Here is an 8,104-nt window from a genome sequence, read left to right as displayed (position 1 = left end):
CGGATGACGGGGGTTTGCCACACACGGAAGCCACACACGGAAGTCGGCTCGGCGCGAGAGGCAGCACAACACGGGAGTTTCCCTACAGGAGCACAGCCTGTTAACGTCTATTTAACCAGAGAACCCGATACAGGGGAAAGCAAAGTTAACATACCACAGCAGTCTTGGTGTGAGAGCTAGTTTCACGCACAGCGGTGATAATCTCCGCGACAGCCGGAAGTCAGGTGACCTGTTGACCAGACGAACCTTTACGCCTGCTTAAATATATCGCCCCCCCTCTGCTGATTGGTTGATACTGCAACCATTCACCTCATACTGCCACAATCTGCCCCTATTTTTTTTCGGCGCCCCGACGATAAAGTAACCTCCCCAATTCTCATCTCCAGGGCCTGAAGAGAGCACAGACTGAAGCCGAACTACAGGGGTCAGCCTCCCGTGTTGTTGTTGTTGATCTGGGAAGGCGGTGGACGTTCGAATGGTGACCCGCCGTTGACCTCGATGACCTCCTAACCACCTCGTCACCCGTGCTAGCAGGCTGAATTGGTTCAGCAACGGCAGGAATCGGCGGTTCACTCCTGGGGTCCTGCAGGAGGACCGAAGCAGGCGCCATTGTAGGGCCCGTATACGAGCCTGAGGGCATTCATATGTCCTCAGCCGAAAAGACTAGCCGGCGTCCCTGGGCCGCCATTGGTCCCTGAGGGGCCTGCCTTACAACCAAATCATAGTCACCCGAGGTGCCATCATCGGTAGTCTGCTCTTCAGTGGGTGACGGGTTAGCCAAAGAGGTGTCAATTGGTGGGGATGCAGCCACCCATGCCTTTAATGAGGAACGATGAACGTTCCTAGTTTTTGTCAAGTCACCTACAGGAGCAATAGTGTAGACAGATCCACCTTCTTTTGGTGCTCTCAAAACTCGTTGCACTACTGGGTTCCACAGATCCTGAATCTTATGGCGTCCTCTTACTCCAAAGTCCCGTACAACCACCAACTGACCTTCACCAAGGGGGGAATCCTGGACATGCTGGTCATGAATGCGCTTCCTCCGGTCTGCAGCAGCCCTCAGCCGATCTTTGGCTCCCTCAGCTGCCAGCTGCAACCGGGCCTGATGCTCCAGGATCCATTCGCTAACACTTCCAGCAACTGAGTCCCGCACCCTGCCTAACAGGAAGTCAATTGGCAGTCTAGGCTCTTGGCCAAACATTAGGAAGAAAGGGGACTCACCAGTCGACTGATGCTGAGTGGTGTTATAACAATAGAGCACCTGCGGCAAGCAGGAGCTCCAGTCCCTCTTTTGTGACCCCGGAAGAGTGCGTAGCAAGTTGTGCAAAGTCCTGTTAAAGCACTCCGCTTGGCCATTGCCAGCTGGGTGGTATGGGGTAGTGCATGACCTCTCAACCCCATATAAACCGCAGAGCTGCTGGTTAAGGGAGCTATCGAAGCTGCATCACTGATCAGAGTGAATGCGGGCAGGAACTCCAAACTTATAAAACCATTCCTGCACCAACACCTGCGCCACCGTTGAGGCCCGTTGATCCCGAGTGGGAACTGCTAGGGTGTACTAACTGAAAACATCGGTTAACACCAAAACATTCTCCACTCCATTATGAGCTGGTTCAAGTACTGTAAAATCAATAGCCAAGATTTCATTTGGTCGTGCAGCCAGCAAATGTCCCATATGACTTCGTGCAGCTGGACGCGTCTCCTTGGCTATTTGGCACCTTTCGCAGGCCTGACACCAGCGAGCCACATCAGCAGACATCCCTGGCCAATAACAGCGTGCTCTCAGCAGGGCCAGAGTTCTCTCCACCCCTTGATGCCCATGTTCCTGATGCACCTGATTCAGTACCTCTTCTTTCACAACGTCGGGCAGCAGCAACTGCAAGACTGGCTCTGCACCCTCCGGCCGGTACACCCTACGATGTAACAAGCCATCCTTCTCTATCAGGCGGCTCCATTGCTGCAGCAGGGTCAAGGCCAGAGGGGAAAGTGTCCGGCGTTGCTCAGAATTGGGACACCGTCCCTGCTTCCAGAATGGCAGCACCTCCCCTATGACCAAATCCGCCTGTTGGAGGGCACGCAGGTCAACGGGCGTACGTTGGGACAACGCGGTGACCGAGCTCTGGGCTGCTTCTCCGGGCTCGCGGTACACGGCACGCTCCAGATGTTTTGGAACCAGGATACCGGGCACCACGTCCTGGACATCTTGTACACACGGCGAGTGCTGGCGAGAAAGAGCATCAGCATTTTTATTACTCCTCCCCGACCGATACTTAATATCGAAGTCGAAGGAGGCGAGCTGGGCTGCCCAACGCTGCTCAGTAGCACCCAACTTAGCAGAGAACAAATGACTGAGGGGGTTATTGTCAGTATAAACCGTACATTTATGACCCAACAAATATTCCCGGAATTTTTCGGTCATGGCCCACTTGAGCGCTTAAAATTCCAGTTTTAATAGAACTGTAATTGGACATGTTGCGTTCAGTGGGCCTCAGCCCTCGGCTAGCGTAAGCTATCGGCCGAACCTTACCTTCCTGTTCTTGGGACAGGACTGCTCCCAAGCCACTGTAGCTGGCGTCCACCTCCAAGATAAAGGGCAGGGAGAAGTCAGCATATGCTAGAATAGGGGCAGTGACCTGCCTCGTTTTCAACTCCTCAAGGGACTGGTGACACTCCTCTGTCCAACCCTCTAGGGCCCCCTGCTCCCCCCTTTTTCTAGACCTTGTGCCTCTGCACTCGGCCACCAGTCTATGCAAAGGGGCAGCTAACTTAGCAAACCCCACCACAAAACGGCGATAATAACTGACAAACCCCAGGAAGGAACGTAACTCAGAAACAGTGCCCGGGGGCTTCCAACCCACTACTGCTTCCACCTTACCGGGATCTGTAGACACCCCATGGTCTGAGATGACATGGCCCAAGTACCGCACCTCTTTCTGGAAGAACGAACACTTGCTGAGTTTCACCTTCAGGCCCTCCTGTTTAAGCCGCCCCGGCACCACATCCAGCCTCTCCAGATGTTGCTGCATGGTGGAGGAAAACACCACAATGTCATCGAGGTAAAGTAGCAGCGACTGGCACTGCTGATCTCCAAAGATGCGTTGCATCAACCGCTGAAAGGTGCTGGGGGCATTGCAAAGCCCCATGGGCATCCGGTTCCACTCAAACAGGCCAAAGGGAGTACAAAAGGCCGTTTTGGGCTTATCTGCCTCAGTGACAGGTACCTGATTGTACCCGCTAGCCAGGTCGATTGTGGAAAACCAACGGGCACCAGTCAGAGCATCTAAGGATTCCTCGATACGTGGCAGAGGAAATGCGTCTTTACAGGTTTTGCTATTGAGAGGGCGGTAATCAACACACATCTGCATGCCGCCATCCTTTTTCCTTACCAGCACAATGGGTGAGGCATAGGGACTGCTACTCTCCCGAATTACTTGTGCCTGCAGCAGCTGATGGATGTGATCTTTCACCACCTCGTACTCCGAGGGTGGAATGCGTCTATGACGCTGCTTAACTGGGATGTCATCTGTGAGTGGGATATCATGGCTAATCAAGTTGGTACAGCCCAAATCACCATCATGTGATGCAAACACAGAGGCGTAGCTCCTTAACAGAGACGTTGCCTGTGCCTGTTCCTCGACAGGCAACTGCGACAAAACCATAGCCTCAATGTGATCTTGGACCGGGGGAGCAGCAGTTTGGGAACCTACCGTAGCCACCTCAGCTGGTACTTCAGTGACCCCTGCGGGTAGACTAACAACATGCACCAGGTCCAAGGTGCCAACAGGGGTACGAGGATAGAGCAGCACGTCAGTGGCACCAACATTTACCACCGGAATATAGGCGGTGCCCCTACTGACCTGAACCAAAGAGGGGGAAGCAAGCAGCCCTGCCGGTAAACCAGATTGAAGGGGTTCAAAAAGTGCGGTCCCCCTTGAAAACCGCTCGGAACAAGAAAGGCCATCACTATCTTCAGTGTTCCCCCTGGGATGCGGCAGGCTTTCTTACCCCGAACCTTCACCATCCCCGGAGCCTCCGGTAAGGCTGCACAGCAGCCTGATGATACTCATGCAATGCCTGCACCACAAATGAGGGAGCCTCACTCACTGAATGTGATTTAAACAAATCCATCCCATGCTGCCCAAAAAGTTCCTGGTAGCACCTCTGGATCACATTCATCCCCAAAACACCAGGGACCCGAGACAGCGTTGAACCAGGAGGGTCTCTCACTACCAGTACACCACAGCGAGGCATGGACTTACCACACAGCTGAATAGTCAGTTCTAGATATCCAATGTAGGGAATGGACAACCCGTTAGCTGCTTTAAGCTGCAACCAATCACATGCCCGGAGGCGCTCTGCACCCCACTGTTTCCAATGCTTTTGGAAAAAGCTCTATGTGATGGTGGATACTATGGACCCGTATCCACCAAACACGGTACCGGTACTCCACCCATGTGCACCTCCATGTGTGGACATGAAGAAATCAGCCTGTCAGCAGCATCGGAACTCTCTAAAACTTCTGGTGAGCCTGTAAGGGCCCCATCCAAACTGTGGCTCTGCAATTTGGTGGGCACTAGTTTTCCGCTGCAGAATGCGACTGACTAATTGGGTGGGGTAAAGGCTGGGAACGAGAGACACGTACCCCCTCACATTCTCTTGCGAAATGACCGGGTTTCTCACAACGCCTACAAATCACCGTGCGATTGCGATTAAACACTCTTTATTTAAAGTAAATAAAACAAAACCCTCGGTTAAAAAAAAAAAAAGATGGCTGAGGCTTACCGGGAGATAGGTGGGCTAGAGGAGGTGAGGGGATCCAAGCGAAGGCCACCCCAATCACACGTGCAAAACAAAACACACTTCACGCTCACTTCAGTCCCACAGCACAGACAAACGTGACCAGCATGCAGATGAGGGGAAGATCAGACTAGGAAGGGAACCCACACCGCAGAGGCACCACCACTCCAAGCTCTCAGGCCACTAAAATAAAAAGAAATACAGTTGTTAAAAACAGTGAAATTAAACACAATAAAAAAAAGGGCAACAAACAAAGTAAATTAAACTGCCGTAACATAAAACATCCACACTAGAGGCCAGCCATCCAGCCCAGTCCTCAATACAGGCCGCGTCCCGGGCCTCTAGTGGAGCGGCAGAGCATAAGAACGTCCCAAAACAATTTAAAAGAATCAGTAAAACAATTAAAACAATTAAAACAAATAAAACAACATAAAGCAAAGCAGCAGCAATTAGGACGCCAATCTGAATGGTGTGGGAATGGCTGTAGATCCTCCAGCACCACACGACCAGATGAACCTTCCCAAAGCTGGCTCTACGCCTGCTTAAATATATCGCCCCCCCTCTGCTGATTGGTTGATACTGCAACCACTCACCTCATACTGCCACATCTGCATTATGCTGATGACGTGGTTCTGATGTGTTGTGTGCCGACTCTGCTTCTGGGAACAGGAAGACTGAGCAGAGGCTTATTAACACCACCACAAGAAAACCATCAGCTGCCTTCTGCCCGGAAAGACAGATCCTCCTGTCTCACAAACAATCAAGGCCATCCCAAATCACAGGAGACCCCTCACATCCTACCCACCACCTGTTTGGTCACCCACTACCTGGTCACCATTTCAGGCCAATCAGCTCAGAGGTCATCTTTTCTTGTTTTTTTTTTTTTTTTTTAACTCTAATTTTGTTCTACTTATTATGCGTCTTTACCTTCTTTAATCATTTTATATTTATACATTTTTTGGCACAATAGCTGAGTGGAGCAACTGTAAAATAACAAATCAGCTTATTCTATTTTTATTCTATTCTAAATCTGCAGGCATGCTTTTTAACTGCAAGAGGGGAAAGTGCTCTTTCTGGATCAGGGATGAGTCCCTGCCTCATTTAGAGGAGATTGGGTATCTTGGGGTCCTGTTTGCCAGTGATGTCAAACTAGAGTGAGAGATGGACAGAAGGACTGGTGCTTTGTTAGCAGTGAGACGGTGTTGTGTTAGTTTGTTGTTGTGAAAAAGGAGTGGTTAAAAGGTAATGTTTTCAATTTACTTTGGAACTTTGTTCCAAACCTTACTGAAAGTTGTAAAGTTTGTGTGGTAATCTAAATAATGAGAGCATTGTTGCTTTCCTTTGGGGATCTTTAAAGCATACCCAACTGGGACAAAATCCTGGGAGAGACTTAGAGCATACTGGATGACTCATACATCCTGTCTGGCCTTGGAACACCTAACGAGGAACCGGGAAGTGTCACTGGGCAAATGAAGTGATGGTTTCCCTCCTGATCAGTTGTCTCTATGACCTAATCTCAGACAAGTGGTTAAAAATCAACAAATCTATCATCAATTTCTTACATAAAGAGGTCAAACCACAGAATGTTTGGAAGACAGAATGAGGGGAAAAACAGAGAATAAAAAGAATTTGACTGAAAAATTATTGTATCCATATCTGGGTTGGTAGTAAAGGTTGAAGCTGGTTGCAAACTACAGAAATTATGAGTTAAATGAGTTATTGCAATCCTCATAGACCAAGTCATGACTCTTTTTTTTGTCCTTAGTGCTTTGTGTGTCTCATGTCAGTGCTGCACATATTTTAATCTCTTGTCCCACGATGTAAAAGCCTTTTTTTCTGATAAAGTCAAAACGGTGAGAAGCTCTTTGTCTCCATCAGCTGTGATTCTGCCAGTTCCCAGTCCATCTCGGCCTGTGATTATAGATAAATTTTCACCTGTTTCTTTATCCGAGCTGGTGACATTAGTTGGCTCAATGAAGGCATCTTTCTGCTCTCTTGCTGTTCTACCTACATCCCTTTTTAAAGATGTCTTCCTGGCTATTGGTCCCTGTGTCCTCGCAATAAGTAACTCCTCTCCGCTGCTTGGTCAAGTTCCTGACTATTTCAAGAATGCTGTCATTCATCCACTCTTAAAAAAACCCAAGCTTGATCCCTCCCTCTTTAGCAGCTATAGACCTATTTCACATTTGCCATTTATCTCTAAAATTTTAGAAAAAATTGTTGCTAAGCAGCTTACAGCTGCTCTAGAGACACACCATATCCTGGATCATTTCCAGTCTGGCTTTCGCAGGGCTCACGCCACTGAAACAGCCCTGCTCAGAGTCTCCAATGACATCCTGATACAGAGTGATGCAGGTCATTGCTCTGTGTTATTTTTACTAGACTTGACCTCAGCTTTTGACACTGTAGATCATCGCATCCTGCTGGACAGGCTGAAACACTGGGTGGGGGTTTCAGGATCTGCTTTTAAATGGTTCTCCTCTTATCTCTCTGGGAGATTAGTCTCCGTGGCTGCTGTTAAGTTTAAATCCTCTTCTTCAGCTCTTGATTTTGGTGTTCCACAGGGGTCTGTTCTAGGTCCTTTATTGTTTATTTTATATTTGCTGCCACTGCAGCACATTATCGGCTCCTTTAAAGATATTTCTTATCATTGTTATGCTGATGATATTCAGCTTTTTATTTCTTTTAAACCTCAGGATGTTTTTAAGATTCAGACATTGCTTGGGTGTTTGGATGCTGTCAGGAGTTGGATGAATGATAACTTTCTACAACTTAATGATGAAAAAACCGAGGTCCTTGTTTGTGCCCCTGACAGATTTTTACCTGAGATAGCTGAGAGTCTTGGCCCACTTGCCTCATGCATTAAGCCCTCGGTCAGGAACCTTGGGGTAACCCTTGACCCTGCAATGTCCTTAGATGCTCATGTAAAATTACTTGCTCGCACTTGTTTCTATCACTTCAAAAACATTGCTAAGCTGCGCCCAGTTGTTTCTTCATCTGAGATGGAGATGATCGTACATGCCTTCATCTCATCCAGACTGGATTACTGTAATTCCCTCTTCACATGTTTAAACAAAAAATCGCTTGACCGTCTCCAGTTGGTTCAGAACGCTGCTGCAAGGCTGATAACTAAATCCCCCAAATTCACCCATGTCACTCCTCTACTAATCCAGCTGCACTGGCTGCCCATCTATTACAGGGTGCATTTTAAAATTCTGGTGTTTACCTATCAAGCCCTACATGACCAGGCACCTGAATACATCAGGGATCTCCTACAGCTCTACGTACCCAGCAGGTCCCTGAGATC

At 48.9% G+C, this 8,104-nt stretch overlaps 1 long non-coding RNA gene across 1 annotated transcript; it reads right to left on the bottom strand.

The window, feature by feature from the left end:
• LOC121642696 lies at positions 1 to 5,345 on the bottom strand. Its single transcript, XR_006010946.1, has 3 exons — positions 5,314 to 5,345; positions 155 to 246; positions 1 to 82 (listed from the first exon to the last, which is right to left on the bottom strand). It is a non-coding gene; the product is annotated as an uncharacterized LOC121642696 (long non-coding RNA).
• Positions 5,346 to 8,104: the final 2,759 nt, after the last annotated feature.

Source organism: Melanotaenia boesemani, chromosome 1 (genome assembly GCF_017639745.1).
Source record: "Melanotaenia boesemani isolate fMelBoe1 chromosome 1, fMelBoe1.pri, whole genome shotgun sequence".
Lineage (NCBI taxonomy): Eukaryota > Metazoa > Chordata > Actinopteri > Atheriniformes > Melanotaeniidae > Melanotaenia > Melanotaenia boesemani.
Note: the sequence above shows the minus strand (reverse complement) of the source record. Positions and strands in the feature narration are given on the sequence as shown.